General features: G+C 43.5%; 1 protein-coding gene across 17 annotated transcripts in view; it reads right to left on the bottom strand.

The window, feature by feature from the left end:
* The window catches only part of ADGRL3 (adhesion G protein-coupled receptor L3), a gene marked incomplete at its 5' end in the record, with an annotated part of 336,607 nt that overhangs the window by 132,108 nt on the left and 188,470 nt on the right, over positions 1 to 16,029 (bottom strand). The gene's annotated exons all lie outside the window — the stretch shown is intronic.

Here is a 16,029-nt window from a genome sequence, read left to right as displayed (position 1 = left end):
TCCAGGCATGCCAGGTGCGAGTCTGTACATTTATTCTAAGTCCACTGAGAGTCCCAAACAGCAGTGCCTGCAGCACGCAAGTGCTTTGCTATTTGGCCTGAACCTACTTGCACTCTTTGAGTACAAGCTACCGGAAAGGGACACTACCATGCTGACCTGCCAAGGCAGGAAGGACAGGTACTACTGTCTCTTAAAGCAACCCAGCACTGAGAAAGCATTTTGGACAGGAAAGTCAACTCGGAAAAGCAACCTTTATGTTTGGAAATGCTCAAAGATGCAATTTTGGTGTGTGGGAGAACCTACCTTGCTCTGTGCGCACCTCCGTTCTTCCATCCTCACTACTCAAGTAACATGCTCAGTACCTTCCCAGCACTTCTTGCACAGCTGAATGCAGTCTGTACTAATTAGCTGTTCACAGAGCTCTTTGTTTCCTCCTATGTTGCCTTTCCTCCTATATTTTTCTTCTTTTCCACTTCTACTGAAATTTTGCAAGACTTGTAGCTTTGAGCCAGCTACGAATGGGGGTAAAATGCTTTGTACTATCCCGCTTTTCCTCCTTCACATGCCAGCGCTCTCTTAAAACCCCAAAACACACCCCTGGGAGCATGTTTTCTGGATCTGATTTGTAATCATCAAACAAAACAGACAGAATATGCTTATTTCACTAGCTACTCCTTGCACCATTTATGCCATTTCTTATACTGCCATTTCTTCTGAAAAAAATAGAATGTCAGAAAGTGCAAAATGTTTTACCCATGTAAGCAGTTTATCAACAACAGTGCTTAGAGAGAACAACAAACAAAAAGTATTTTAAAGTATAATCCCATTTCTTTTCTGCATGGAAAGGATAGGGCATGTATTTGTATCATTAGCTGCTGGTTTCAGAAATATTTGCACATTAATTACATTGTGTCAGCAATAACCGACCAGCTCCACAATTGCCTTTTCTCTTTTCCTGCAAACCTAGAGCTTCTACAGAACCAAAAAGACCGTTTCTCATTTCTCAGAATAGTACATGAAATAGCCACAAGGTTAGAGGGAGCCACAGTTAAAAAATCACTTTCTACAGAAACTAGATGTATGTGTGAATGCATGAAACGACTAATCATACAACTGGAACAAGGAAACATAACAATAAAATCTGGTCTCTGGATGACAAGCAATGTTTCCCAGGTCATTCCCAACTTCTTCCATCGCTTGCAAGGAGTGACCATGCCACAGGACGGTGAAGGACTGTGTGGGCAGAGCAATGCCTGGAGATGTGGCCGACCACATTCCTCCTAATAGGACTATGCCAAGTAAGAGGGGTCCTGCTTTTAACTATTGTGGCATTCTGTCATTCCTTTGGGTTTTCCACAGGCTTTATTCCTCTGAAAGCTGTTTTAGCTCTCGTTCTTGGGTTCAGTTCCATTTGTCAGCACAAGCACGAGATGCAAGAGAGACAGACTGACAACCCTGTGCCAAGCCAGCCCCTGCTCCATCAATGCTTTCCGCTTCCCAGCACTGCAGCTCAGCAGCAAAATTTAGCGTCACTACCCTAGTTTCTTCCAATATAAATACTTTTATATGATTAATGTGTGCTCTGCATGTTCTACAAACACTACAGCAAAGCATCAGAGACTTCAGGTACTCCAAGCATCGCTGTGCCACCAAGCAGGAGAGCCTACCTCGCGTGATGAGTGCATACTGTGACCATCCGTGCAGGAGCTTGCTGCTCCATGGGGACTCACAAAGATCAAGTCGGATCTCATTAAATATTTAGGATCTTTATTTCTCAGTGATTTCAATGGGCAGGTAAGTATCAAAAGAGAAACCAGTGGTCTCTATGTATAATCAGATGGGAGTTTAAGGGTCTGTGGAGTACAAAGGGCTCTAAGCAGACAGGACAGCAGAGCCCCGGTGCTATGGTAGAAACTTCAGCTCCGTCCCAGGAACCATTTCACCAAAAGCAGAAAGCAAAGGAAAGTTGACAAAGAAGCCCTCCATCTGAAAGTGGGGCCTCGAGATATTGCTGTGAGCAAAAATCCCTTCCCACTAAACAAGGCCCAGCCTCTGCCATTCTCTAGTCTCCAGCCTTTGTTCGCTCCAGTAATGAACACCTTTGTAGAAATAGCTGTAGATTAGAAAAGGAATTAACCTCCAAACAAAGGAGAAGCTTAATTAAGCATTGCACTATAAGCAAACAGAGAGGAAGTACAGGTTAAAAAAAAAAAAAAAAAAGAGAAAAGAAAAAAGACAAGACAGCTGCACAAGACTTAATTCCAATTTCCCCTCTTGTAGGTCATTTTACCCAATGTAATTTCCTTTCTGTATTTGGGCAAGTTTGTTACTGAGGAACTGCCCATTAACAGAAGGGGGTTTGTTGCTTTCCATTCACTTGTACCTTTTCTAATGCTTTGCATTACGAGCCCTCCATCAAAAAAAAAAAGCAAAACAGATTTAAATTAGACTTTGGGAGTATGCCATTTCATAAACTTCTCCCCAGAGAGCTTCAGCTAATTAAACAAATGATTGCAAAATACTCACAATGTCAACCCTGTCAGCTTATATGCAAAATATCTACACCAAGCTGCAGTTATTTAACCAAACACAATGTGGAGGAGCAATGTGCTTTAAAGATAAGCACAAACCTTAGGCCATAAGGGGGCACACACTTTTTAAAACCATGGGCGGATTATGGAGAGGCCAAGGACTTCAAACATCCCTGACCATGGCCTTGGGAGCCAGCAGGAACAGCTATGCCGGTCTGAAAAGGACAGGAGCTGAAGATCTGGGTGGCCAGGCTGAGAAGGAGACTTCAACAGATTCAAAGAATGGATGAGCACATTGGGCTGCTCTCGACATTTAGGTTGGCTTGAGCTCTATGTTACTGCCAAGAGGGCAGGTTAGGAGTGGATAATTATGCTTAAGGAAATTATGCTTAAGGAAATTATTATTGCTGTTAAATTGCAGCAACTCAGTGCAAAACCTGGAAGAAGCAAGCAAATAGGAATGGGGGCCTGGGGTAGGAAACCAGGAATATAAATGCTACATGATTAGTCTGTGCACAGTTGCTGGAGGCAGTGAAAGTCTCAACTGTCCAAAGCTAAAGGATTTTAAATCTCTCTCTAAGTTACATAAAAGTATTCTCTAAAAAAAATGTTTTTTCCTTCCCATCCTTTCCATCTCATCTTACCTTCCTCTACTCTAAGCTGTGCAGCTTGCCCAACAAGTCCTCTGTGCCCATCCTCTCTGCCCAAACCTGTCTTTACCCTCTGATACTTCTCTCCCATTGACCTCATCCCCAATCCACGTCCTGGTAGATTATCACTGTTTATTCTTCCCATTTTCTTCTTTGCAACACACACCTCCAGTATGAACTACCTGGTGCCGCCCAGGGCTGGCTACTCCTTTCCCTCCCACCCCTCCATCGTGCTCTCCTCTCACACTGTATTTAATTTGCTCAAGTGAGTGATACTTCCCAGGCCAGGCATCTTAGCTTCTCGATGCGATTTTATGATCAGGTGCGTGCGTGCAATGGGGTATAACATGAATTATTACAGCCTTGGCTAGGAAAACGTAGTATTAACTTTCCTAAAGCCTTGTTAAGGGTCAAAGAATGCATTGTACAAGGTTTCAGCAAAAAGGATGGTGAGGAAGAAAGGGAGAGAAGAAGGGAGAAAAAGTGGCTATGCTCATCATGGTGGGGTCAGAGGCTGAAACTGATGTTAAACAACCACTAACAGGGTTAGGATGTTGGCAAGCCCCCAACAGGCTTCCCAGCCCTGCTCAAGGGCGGCTGCGTGCTGGCGCTCTGGTGAACAGGACTGACCTCAGCTAGGTGGGCTGCTTGCTCCATGCTCCCTGATTTAGGATCTGAGATTAATAGGGGATAATTCTCACTGTACCTGATGCAGGTGTAAACCCAGCTCCAGTGCACTGAATGTTTGAAAATGGGAGAGGCAGTAGCAAAAATTATCTATTCTCAGGTGCCATGGCCCTAACCTCCTGAGAATACTGTCCTGGTCATATCAGCTAGGTGCAATGCATGCCAGAATTGAGACAAGCTCCTACCCAGCCAATCCTCCCTCTCCATGGCTGCTTCATGCCTTGGCAGCAGTAGTAATGAGAAAACAGTTTTGAAAGGGGAAACTCAGTTCAGAACATTCCTTTAGGAGGAATGCCAAGATCCTTCCTTGTTTATTTTACTTGTTGTGTAAATATTTTTATAATATTCATCAATACAGTCTGTAGAGCATACTTTTTAAAATAACCAGCATGGACATGAGTATCTTGCTTGTGACTCTGGCCTTTTCCGTGACTCCATATACTGAAGCTAATGCATCACATCGTTGCCATTTTACTTTATGTATTCTGCTGGCTACTACTTGATTGTAGGCTCTTAGCGAATCAACCTAAACGAATCAGAAGGTACTGAAATCACATAATAGATACCAGCACTGGAAATGGTCAGGAAATAGTAATTAAGGATGAACGGTCTGTTTACATGATCAAAACACACTAAGACACAAGAAGGCTGAGAAATTCTTCACTAAATGTGTACGGTAAAAGCATTCAGTTTGCTTCTGCCAGATCCCCTCTTAGCAGCATGGGTTCCAGATCCCTACTGCTGAGCAATTTTAAAGTTCAGTGAACAAATTCTTTTAATTGTTTGGGTTTCTCCCATTTTCTATGTGGATTGTTCTCAAATTCAAGCTTACTTTTCACCTCTAAATGTGCGCTACAATCTGCAGAGGCTCTAATCAAAATGGTGCATTAACTTAACTTCCCCCCCACCCCCCCCTTAACTTCTTCAATGTACAAAACCCAGCTTGCATAGTTATGATCACAAAATATTAACACAATATACGTCTTCCTTAGCAACAGCTATAGTGTCAGGGGAATGCAGCCCATAATACTGCAGCTTGATCTAGAAGCACAATAAAATATAAATAAGCTTGTTACACTTCAGTGGCACACAGGATTCCACTGTGAAGGGCCTTCATGAATTTAGAAAACTCATCTTCTTTTTAATCTCCAACACAGATTATTTAGAAGAAGATTTATGGGCACATATTCCCTTTTATTCCAGAAAATGAAACGTAATTGTTTACTCAGTAACAGTATTATTTTGCTGCATGTCTACTACTAAATTTGTCGGCATAATACAGACACGTACACACATGTGCAAAGCAGTGCTCACAATGAAATAAAGATGAAACCAGGACTTAGAGAAAATCTAAAGGGGAGACTGCCATGAGAACGTCCACAATTGTGCCCATTTTTTAATGAAGAAAGCACAAGCAATTTTCTCCAAACACCAGCTGCAGTGAAACAAGGGATATACTTGCTACAAATTAACATGCTTAATCTAGAGCCCTCTATAAGACTCCCTGTGTACCACATCCACAAAAGGAACAGCATCCTCAGCTGGGTAAGGGCAGTCTTCTCCTTGCCCCAAGTCCAGCTGGTTCTATCCATCCCTGAAAGCTCCTTGGCCAAGAGCCCCATGGCTATTGCACCCTCATGCACACTGGCCCTCTGATCCCTATAATTACATTTAACCAACCTTAATTGCTCTTTTCAAAGGCCATCAAGATATTTCAAATACTGCTTCTTGCAAGTTTTCAAGGAGAATGAACTGCATCAAGCCAATCTGAAGGCAATAACAAACCATTTGGAACTAGAGGATAGCAGTCCTTGATTTCTGAGCAAATATTGCAGTTATCAAGCTAAATTTACTTGGCTGAAAGACTTTAATCATGAGGCCTCTTAGGAGAGAGCCAAGTTACAATCTTAGCAACGGGGCTCCATAATGTTTATCTGTAAATCAGTATTTAGTATGCATTTATTAAGGCTAGGATTTCCAAAAGCGCCTTTCAAGAGTGACATACCCCATTCACGGGCATAAATTTCCCTCTGAATGCATTGCATCACTTCACTAGTATTCCTCTGTAACAAACAACACCCAAAATGAAGAATCAAAATTCAACAGTCTGCTTTAAGGAAATTCAAGGGCCAAAGCAGGCTCTAAATCCAAACATTTTAGAAATTATTAGACCACTGACTCTGGTGGAAATCTCTTGTTTCCAACAATTTCTGATTCAACCTAAGATGATTCCAAGAGCCAAGTGCTGTAAAAAAACTGCTTACCTACAGAAAATCCCACTGCACAGCCGAAGAGCCATCAAATGAACACAAAACTCTTCAACTCAGTGATGTCAACAGCAGAACGTCTGAGCCTAACATGACTTGCTTGTATGGGAAATCATCTGCCTGCCTTTCTAGAGATGCACAGCTTGTGTCTGATGTACTTCAATGAAAGCACACTAAACTTGCTCATTGACTAGCAAGATACTTCTACATTTTATTGGAAGGCAGCCAGACTACACCACTGAATAGCCCAGGTCTTTATCAGTTGCTTTTCCTAACTTGTCTTAAATCAGAACTTACATTTTTTACATTTCTTTTATAAGGGTGATCTGTTTTCTTTAAATACATCATACAGACAGTGAAAAACAACAACCACATAAACCGAAAAGAATGAGAAGAAAAGAATAAAGAAAATATTTTCCAGGAGAAGATGCTATAGATGTAACATGATATCCCATCACTGCAAATATTTTAACATACATGCCACTCAGAAATCCAAGTCACAAGCCTAGGAAACTTTAATAGTTTGTTAGGTAAACTTATATAGTCTTAAAACCATTTTGTACTGGCAATGGGAAAATCTATTAGACACTAAGAAGTCGTCTACTATTATAAATAGTGTTAACTGGATGATTTTTCATCCAGATTTATACCTGAGGAAGAATAAAACAAATATTACCCCTGTAGCTGCAACAGAATAAAACACGTTTTCTCATTAAGTAACAATATACAAATAATATACCAATAGTGCTACATCTGAGGCCGTCTTCCTAGATGTGTTATGAACAAACTGTCTTGCCAGATTTAGAGTATTGAGTTGCTCTCCACCAGGGTTTTAACCCCCAAACCAATGCCATATATTAAATAAATTAAATCATAAAAATGTATAAAAGGCCTTTCATAAAGGTATCCACGCCAACCTGATCCTTTGAATTTGTACCTATTTCATTTGTGAATATCCATAGACCCTGCACAGAACAACTGGGATCCTATGTCCCGCTCTAACACACACATATGTTTCCAAAGGACTCCTCTCAAAAAACATCGTTGTCCTATTCCACACCCTTTCAGGTGATGATGACACACTTCACCACCTATGTCATGAAGCATAGAACTGCACCATATGCACCACGTGACGCAACAAGAGAGAAGATGCAACATACAGCAAAAGATGCAAGCACCATGGCTGCAGCAGCACATAAAGACTTTCCAGTGGCAAAGCTCTTCGACTGTGGCAGAGGGCTCCTGCAGGAAGCGTTAACTCACATTCTACGGCTTTTCTAAGTCTCTGGATGGGTAAAATGAAGGCCAGTTATACCTCTCAATCACAGTGCCAGAGACCAATCCTATTCTCTTTTAAACAGGCATATGGCTTAGGAAATCAGTGGACCTGAAATACGATCTCACATATGATTTATTTGCCATCTTCTCCCATTACACAAATATAAATATAATAGGCATTTTTCTGCAGCCCTGAAAAGATTCAGAATTAATACCAGATGACAAAATGGACCATGTACCAGGAGGGGAAAAGTTACAGTAAAAGCTCCTTCCCATTAATGCGGCCATTCATTCACATGGCCACTGTTTCACAGGGGAGCTGGACATAAATTATGTATTTGACATCTAGTTATAGATGATTATATCTGACATAATGAAGTTATAATGGAAGGAGTTTGCACATTGTTTGGTTATTAAGTGCCCGTTTCTTGTCCCTGCACCAGGTGCAATGGTGATAGGCCATACAAATCATCCAGAAGAAATGCCAAAATGGGCTCCCTTACTGATAAAGCACCACACATGTTTATTAATTTAACAGCTTGTCTTATGTCTCCCCCATCTGCTCATTTAAAACAGTTATTTGCCTTATAAATATTTCAGAAAGAGAAGTGTAGCCAAAAATTAGTCTGGCAGAAAAGGGATAAAAAAAAGTTTGAGAAGGGTCTCAAGCTGTATGCAGCACTGTGCTCTTTTTTCCACGTTGAATTGGTTCAACAGCTTTTTTTCAAGCTGGTAATAGGACATTCACTTTAGATTAGTGATGCTTGAGGGTGCACCGCCATAGCTGACTCTGCTTTCCAGCTGTTGCCACTGTCAGGTGGGTGAAACTTCCACCGCTGATGGCGAGTGGCACGACTCAGTACAGCGGAAAATGAAACCCACTGTCAAAAGAATCTCCTGGGTAGATGTCTATGTCGATGTCCATTTTGAGCTTATCAGGTCATACGGTAACTTCAAACAGCCTACAAAGAATAACATTTCAAGGCATCTTTAAATCACAGTTCATGCTGATCTCCATAGCAAAACTCCTTTACAAGGCAGCAGCTAGCTGTTAAAAAAAAAAACACTTAAAAAGTGCTTTTTTTTTTTTTTAAGATGACTAGGAATAATGGAAAAGGTGTGAAACATCACTCAGACTGTTCCCCCCTCCCCCCCGAAAAAAAATTCCTTAAATATTTTAAAGTGTAAATACTTCGAACAGTTCCCACCAGCATACACGATTTAGCACTCTTCCTTGAGAGACTTTGTGAGCTCCGGCTTTCTGCTAGAGTGAATGCTGTTATCTTAGAAATAAACAGCAATGCCCCGAGGTGCCCCTCTGGAAAGAAAACACACATTCCAAAGAAATAAGAGCAACAATTCAACACCATAGCAAAAAAGAAAACGGCAAACAGCATGCAATTAACTCTTTCTGACTATGGATAGCTACAGGACGTATAAAGTGGGACCTTGCTGATGATAACAAGCAAACAAGAGGACTGCAGGCTGGCTGCAAGATTTCCAGGAGCTCTGGCTACTCCAGTTATGATACCAGTTATCGCCACCGATGATACCTAATGAGGAATTAATAAATACGAGCATGGCCCATGTTCAAAGCAGCTGCCTGCTTCATGGAAATCAGTGTAGTCCAGGAAGGTGGACGTTTTGGCATGGATCTGAGCCACAACGACAGATAGAACTAAATCTGGCCAGGGACATCAAGACAAACAAAAAATCCTTCTTTAAGTATGTCAGCGAGAAAAGAAAGATTAGAGAAAATGTGGGCCCTCTCCAGAAGGAAAGGCAAGAACTGGTTACCCAGGACAGAGACAGAGCTGAGGTACTCAATGACTTTTTTGCCTCAGTCTTCACTGGCAAGGACTGCAGCCACACTGCCCATGATGCAGAATGCAAAGACGAGGATTGGGAAAATGGAGAACCGCCCACTGTAGGTGAAGATCAAGTGCGAGACCACCTGAGGAACCTGAAAGTGCACAAGTCCATGGGACCTGATGAGATACATCCGTGGGTCCTGAGGGAAATGGCAGATGAAGTCGCTAAGCCACTAGCCATCATATGTGAGCAGTCATGGCTGTCTGGCGAGGTTTCTGCTGACTGGAAAAGGGGAAACATAACCACTATTTTCAAAAAGGGAAATAAGAAAGACCCAGGGAACTATAGGCCAGTCAGTCTCATCTCTGTACCTGGCAAGACCATGGAGCAGATCCTCCTGGAAACTCTGCTAAGGCACATAGAAAACAAGGAGGTGACTGGTGACAGCCAGCATGGCATCACCAAGGGCAAGTCATGCCTGACAAATTTGGTGGCCTTCTACAAAGGGGTTACAGCGGCAGTGGACAAGGGAAGATAACTGATGTCATCTACCTGGACTTGTGCAAAGCATTTGACACTGTCCCACACAATATCCTGGTCTCTAAATTGAAGAGACATGGATTCGACAAATGGACCACTCGGTGGGTAAAGAACCAGCTGGACGGTTGCACTCAAAGAGTTGCGGTCAACAGCTCGATGTCCAAGTGGAGACCAGTGACGAGTGCCATTCCTCAGGGGTCGGTACTGGGACCTGTACTGTTCAACATCTTTGTCGGTGACATAGACAGTGGGGTTGATGCACCCTCAGCAAGTCTGCCAATGATACCAAGCTATTTGGCGAGGTACACACACTGGAGGGAAGGGATGCCATCCAGAGGAACCCGGACAGGCTGGAGAAGTGGGCCCAAGCCAACCTCATGCAGTTCAATAAGGCCAAGTGCAAGGTCTTACATCTGGGTCGGGGCAATCCCAAGCACAAATACAGGCTTGGCGGGGAATGGTTGGAGAGCTGCCCTGAGGAGAAGGACCTGGGTGTGCTGATTGATGAGAAGCTCAACATGAGCCAGCCATGTGCGACTGCAGCCCAGAAGGCCAACCATATCCTGGGCTGCATCAAAAGAAGTGTGGCCAGCAGGTCAAAGGAGGTGATTCTGCCCCTCTACTCCACTCTCGTGAGATCCCACCTGGAGTACTGCATCCAGCTCTGGAGTCCCCAACATAAGGACATGGACCTGCTGGAGCGTGTCCAGAGGAGAGCCACGAGGATGATCCGAGGGCTGGAGCACCTCTCCTATGAGGCGAGGCTGAAAGAGTTGGGGTTGTTCAGCCTGGAGAAGAGAAAGCTCCGGGGAGATCTTATTGCGGCCTTCCAGTACCTGAAGGGGGTCTACAGGAGAGCTGGGGAAGGAATTTTTCCTAGGGCATGTAGAGATAGGATGAGGGGCAATGGCTTTAAAGTGGAAGAGGGCTGGTTCAGATTAAACATTAGGAAGAAGTTTTCACTTTGAGGGTGGTAAGGCACTGGAAGAGGTTGCCCAGACAGGTTGTTGAGGCCCTATCCCTGGAGGTGTTCAAGGCCAGGCTGGACGTAGCCTTGGGAAACCTGGTCTAGTGGGAGGTGGCACTGTCTATGTCAGGGGGGTTGGAACTCGATGATCTGCGAGGTCCTTTCCAACCTAAAGCATTCTACGATTCTATTTTCGGAGAGCTCTGGATAAGACTGAGAAAAGCATGGCATCCTAATATCAGAGCTCACCCCTCCATTGTCTTTACAACCCAGATGAGCTCCATACCTGGCAATGTATTCCTGTGCCTGCATCTACCACGCTGCCCAAAACCCACCCCATGTCCACGCTGAGCTGTTTGAAGAGTCATCTCCAGCCTGGAGGTTGAGGGCTTTAAATGAGCCTGCCCATCACAAGATAAAACACAACAAATCTGTACAGACTTCTTCAAAATCAAGCAGCTGGAAGTTCGCAGTACATGTAAAGTCATTGCAAAACCTTTCCATTGTCTGTGCAGCTATGGTAAACAGTCATCTTCCATCCAAGCAGTGCAATGCCAGTTACCTGCATGACTCATATACTCTGCTTTCCTGAAAAGCCAAATGAGATGGGAAAACGTTGCATGTGTGTGTGGCTTGCTGCAATGTGCACTCACACCTCATGCTGGAGGGAGTGAGATCCTCTGGTGGACTTAGGGCAGTTGTGAAGGGGAAGCCTTGAGAGCAGTCATACTTGGAGAAAAGGCTGAGCAAAAGCACAGAAGACGACCCTGTACGTGACTGAGGAAGAGCAGGACACTATGTAGCACCCCAGCATTACATAGGGAAAAAGGGAATAAAGGTCCTGAGCATGAGGGACCCCAACCACCATCCGGAGCATGATCCTCTCTAGACTCAAAGGCATTGAATTAAACTCTCCCCTGGACTCTCCCACCTGAAGGAAGGCAGGAAAACAGTATCGCCTTAAGAAGCTGGAAGCATATAGCTGTAACTAACTCTAAAGGGAAGGACCAGGATGAGTAAAAGCAGGACCGTGGAGAGAAGCAGGGGGACACTGTAAAGGACTCTCAAGCTGAGGGAATGGCTTTCCCAGGGGGACTCAAGCAGAAAATGAAAAAGCCTGGAAACAGGAGGTGCCTGCTCAGAGCAGGGACTCCTGAACAGCACCTCTCATAGCATTGGACGTGGGGAGGGAGAGGCAGGAGAGCTGGTGTATCAGGGCCTGGCAAGCACCAGATGCGTGACCCCATGTGTCGGCTTGAATTAGGGCAAGGAGTGCCACTGGGCCTTGCTGTCTGGTGCTCCCCTTTCTCTGGACCTGGGAAGGAGGACCAGGGCTGTTCAATGAGCCCAGCTGTCAGATCCTCCCACATCATCTGCAAAGCCATCGACCCTCTCTGGGACCTTTGGGAGAGAAAAAAAAAAAAGACCCAGAATGTGCGCATCCAAAAACCTGCTCTATTTTTGGGAATAAGATTTCGCAGTGCTTCTGACATTCAGGAACAGTTCTCCCTCAGACTCTGCAAATGCAAAGGGAGAGAAAAATGGCAGAATGGATCCAGCTTTTGAAGGAAGAAAACACAAAGGGACACACCACTGAGCTGGAGAAAAACGGAGTAGCAAAACCTCTGGCTGTCTCCTTGACATGCTGCCCAAAGGGTAGGGAGAGATTCTGTGTCTACAAAGACTGAACCTCACAACTGAGGTTTACAGGAAAAAAAACCCACAGTGCCTTAACTGGGGCCAAAACAACCTCACTGGCTAGAGAAATCTGCACAGAAGGGTGAGAACCTCCCATCCTTCCTTTATTTGCTATTTATTTCTAGAACTGGGGACCAATACGTGGTTTTGCTTATCAATTCCTGTTTTGGAAATGTACTGACTTCAAGCTTATCAATCTCCAAGACATCTGCTCCTTGAGCTTCACCTTTGAAGGATACCTCTGCAAAATGCTAGCTCAACAGGGGAGGAGAGCTCCTCAGACTGCCAAGCTTTAAACACCAGGCATATATTTCATGTTTAATATGATTCCACGTATACGCTAAAATCTGTGTCCATAAAGCTTTATAAATAGTTTTAGAGTGTGGACTTGGTGAGCTTAATTCACTTATTTGCTGTATTTTAGTACCTGGCAGAATTTAAGTCCAAACGCTAAGTTTAATTTATTGCTATATATGATAATTCCATAAAATCCTTTTCTAAGCCAGAGTATCGGCATCACCCTCATCTGCTATTGTCAGTAACCAACGATCCATTTTTAAACACAGGTTTAATCTTCAGTCTATGAGAGCACAACCTGAGGTCTCAGCTGCCCCTGGAATTACTCTGCATATGGATGGTGTAAACAATTGTGTAAAAATCATGTAATCATGTTTGGACCGTTAGACTGAGAGAAGGTGTAAAAGTAATGGTTAACAGTGCTTCATATATGGAACTAATTTTAAAACACCATCAAATTAAAAAAGGAGTGGGCAATAAGATAAGTGTCGATAAAAAATGCTGATTCAGGGCCTCATTTCTATTAAGTGATTTAGAGTGTCATTACTGCATTACTGTACAGAGCAGTGGCGCAGAGTAATTACCCCGTAATGCACAATGACACTAATGTACTAGTAAACTACTGGAGTTTATACTCTATCCACTACTAGCATCAGGACTCTGAAAGGCAGGTAAAAATGCCCTGCATGCATAAACAATGTGTGTAAATGTCACCAGTGATAAAATTTTTAAAAAGGAGAAGGAAGAGGCAGTTACAAATAAATCTGCCAGCTGAGAATTGCAACTGCATAGACCCACAGGAGCACTAAAGCTGTATCGTTTTTTAGTAAAAGGGGAAGGAAAGATGCTTTTATATCCCTACTCTAGCTCTATTTTCATTTATTACAATTAAAATTGTATGGTGGCTTCTTTTTGCCACTCTAAGAGCAATATTGACCTGCACCTGGTATTCAGCTCAGTGCGAGGGGGAATGTGGAAATGAAATGAAGAGCATCAAAGCAACAGCATCAGTGGTTTATGACGACTGTCATAATGCTGCTCTTCTTTTAGAGTTCCAGCTACTGGAAATGTGGAGAGTGAATGAGAGCTTCAGGACAGAGGTGATTTTGCCTCCTTTGTTTAAAAACGCTCCTGTGGTTATGGGACAAAGCTTGGGATGTGACCTGAGCATGTCCTAAGGTGTCAGAAAATATAGCCAAAAAAACTTATTTAATAACCCTCATACACTTAGAAAAAAAATAATCATGATTATTACAACACTCTAATGGATTTTGCGCAATGAGACCAGAAATGAGGCAGCAGACATGCAAGTAGAGCTACATGTCCTAGATCCCAGGGCCAGAAGAAAGCCTTGCTCTTCCCTCAGGAGACAATTACTATGTTTTTAACACCCCCTAGTCATAGACTGATGGCTTCAGAGCTGGCTGCCTCCCTGGCCCTCTCCTGTTATGTTACACAAGGGGATTCAAGTTATTTTACCACTGCGTAGCAGCAATAATATCGGTCCTTCCACCCTAAGCAGCTCTTTCTTTAAGATCTCTCAACTGGGGGGGTGGAGGCCCTGGTGGAAGCAGTTAACGTAGCAGTTTATGTTGGATAAACTCCATTTTACCTTCTCTGCAAGCGCTGCAACTGTTCTGCCTGACCCACTTTGCCCTGCGCCCGGCAGCAGTGCCATTCATCTTGCAGAGCTAGTTATGCCCTCACGAATGGCAGATCACTGAAGATTTTTGTAAGTCTTTAGCTCTTTTATCTTGGAAGAAGCAAGGCACAGCTTCTTTGGCTGCTGCTGTTCCAGTGTCCTTGAGTCTTCCATAGGCTGCTCCAGACCCCACGGCAAGTATTTACATTGACCTATTCTAAGTAAACTCTGAATCATCACATCCAACATCAAAGACAGACTTGAGCAAGAAGGTGCCTTACTGGAGCGCTCTGCTAAAAAAGGAAGGCAGTAAATTTTACCACAGAACTGTAGGTTTTCAAGTGGCTTAGAAGAAGCTGACAATCTCAAATGCATGTATCAAATCTCAGGGGAGTTCACTTAAAGCTGAATGGAGGTTGTGGACTGCCAGGAGATTGTATGTGATCAGCCTAACTCATGACAAGACCAGATTTGGAGAGAGGACTGTGAATCCAGCATCCTCACACGCAAGTTCCACCACTCAGCACATGGTTCCACCTTGCAGAGATGCAAGAGTAACCACCAAGGAATAACAGTACTGAGGGTGCTTCTGTGCAGCATGAGTCAATTCCTTAGTTTTTGTTACTGCATCAGCTAAGAAAACACACACTCACACTTACGAAGGAAAAAAAAAACCCAGCAGATGTTTACTCGATCATATTACAGATCTACGCACATGGATGCTGGTGGAAAAGCTTACTCAAAACTAAGGGAGCCTTTCACACCCAGAGCATTAACAGTATGCTTTCATTTAACCCACAAAGTCCTTGGGCCATTTGGAGGAGCAGGGTTTGCAGTTGCAGCTGCAATTGACCGACACAAAGGTTTTTTTGTCTCCCAGAATATTAGAGGTGGATAACAAAGTGAGATATAGAAGAAAGCTTCCTTCATATTACATAATGACAGTGTGCCTATCCAGATTAATCTTGCAGTAACACATTGCATTTTCAATTGTAAGCACTCAGAGAAAAATGTGCACACACAAACACATACTCATAGCCTTACAGTGTCGGGGCAGAATAGCAACAACCACTACAAAAATCAATCCTGTACCCTTTCTGCCACTGTAGCACCTCTTGGAGAGTAGGAAAAAGGAAAAAAAAAAACCCCAAACCTAACTTATAGCACATCTCCCTGCTAACATGCTTTGGTTGTCCTCTTCCTCCCCTTCTTTTCTTCTACAACGTTCCCTGTGTTTGATGCTCATACACATTGCTGGAGCTGACCAAGAAATTCCTCCAAACACCTGCTTGATTTTAGCTTTGCTATTATCCATTCCAAGAACGGCAAGCTTGATATCCTACCTGAATATTGACAACCTAATTAAAAGGAGCAAAGGGAGGTGTAAGAAGTCTGCACCGGCATGGATGCTTTCTTTGGGGCCAAAACCCATTTCCCCCAGCCATGGGGGCAAACACTAGGTTTGTGAGGTTCATCACAACACAGCCAGAGGATGTTCCTCCAAATGGGGCAGAGAAATCAAGGACTCACATTCATACAACTTTATTTGCAGCATTCAAGAGGCACCTTTCTCAGCACTATTCTGTACTCATTCCATACATATTGGCTAGTAACAAAGGCAACCAGCTCACCCAAAATTTGAGTCATCCTCTAGAGTGAA

This window comes from Vanellus vanellus (genome assembly GCF_965231255.1).
Source record: "Vanellus vanellus genome assembly, chromosome: 4".
NCBI lineage: Eukaryota > Metazoa > Chordata > Aves > Charadriiformes > Charadriidae > Vanellus > Vanellus vanellus.
This window is presented reverse-complemented; position numbering and strand designations above follow the sequence as displayed.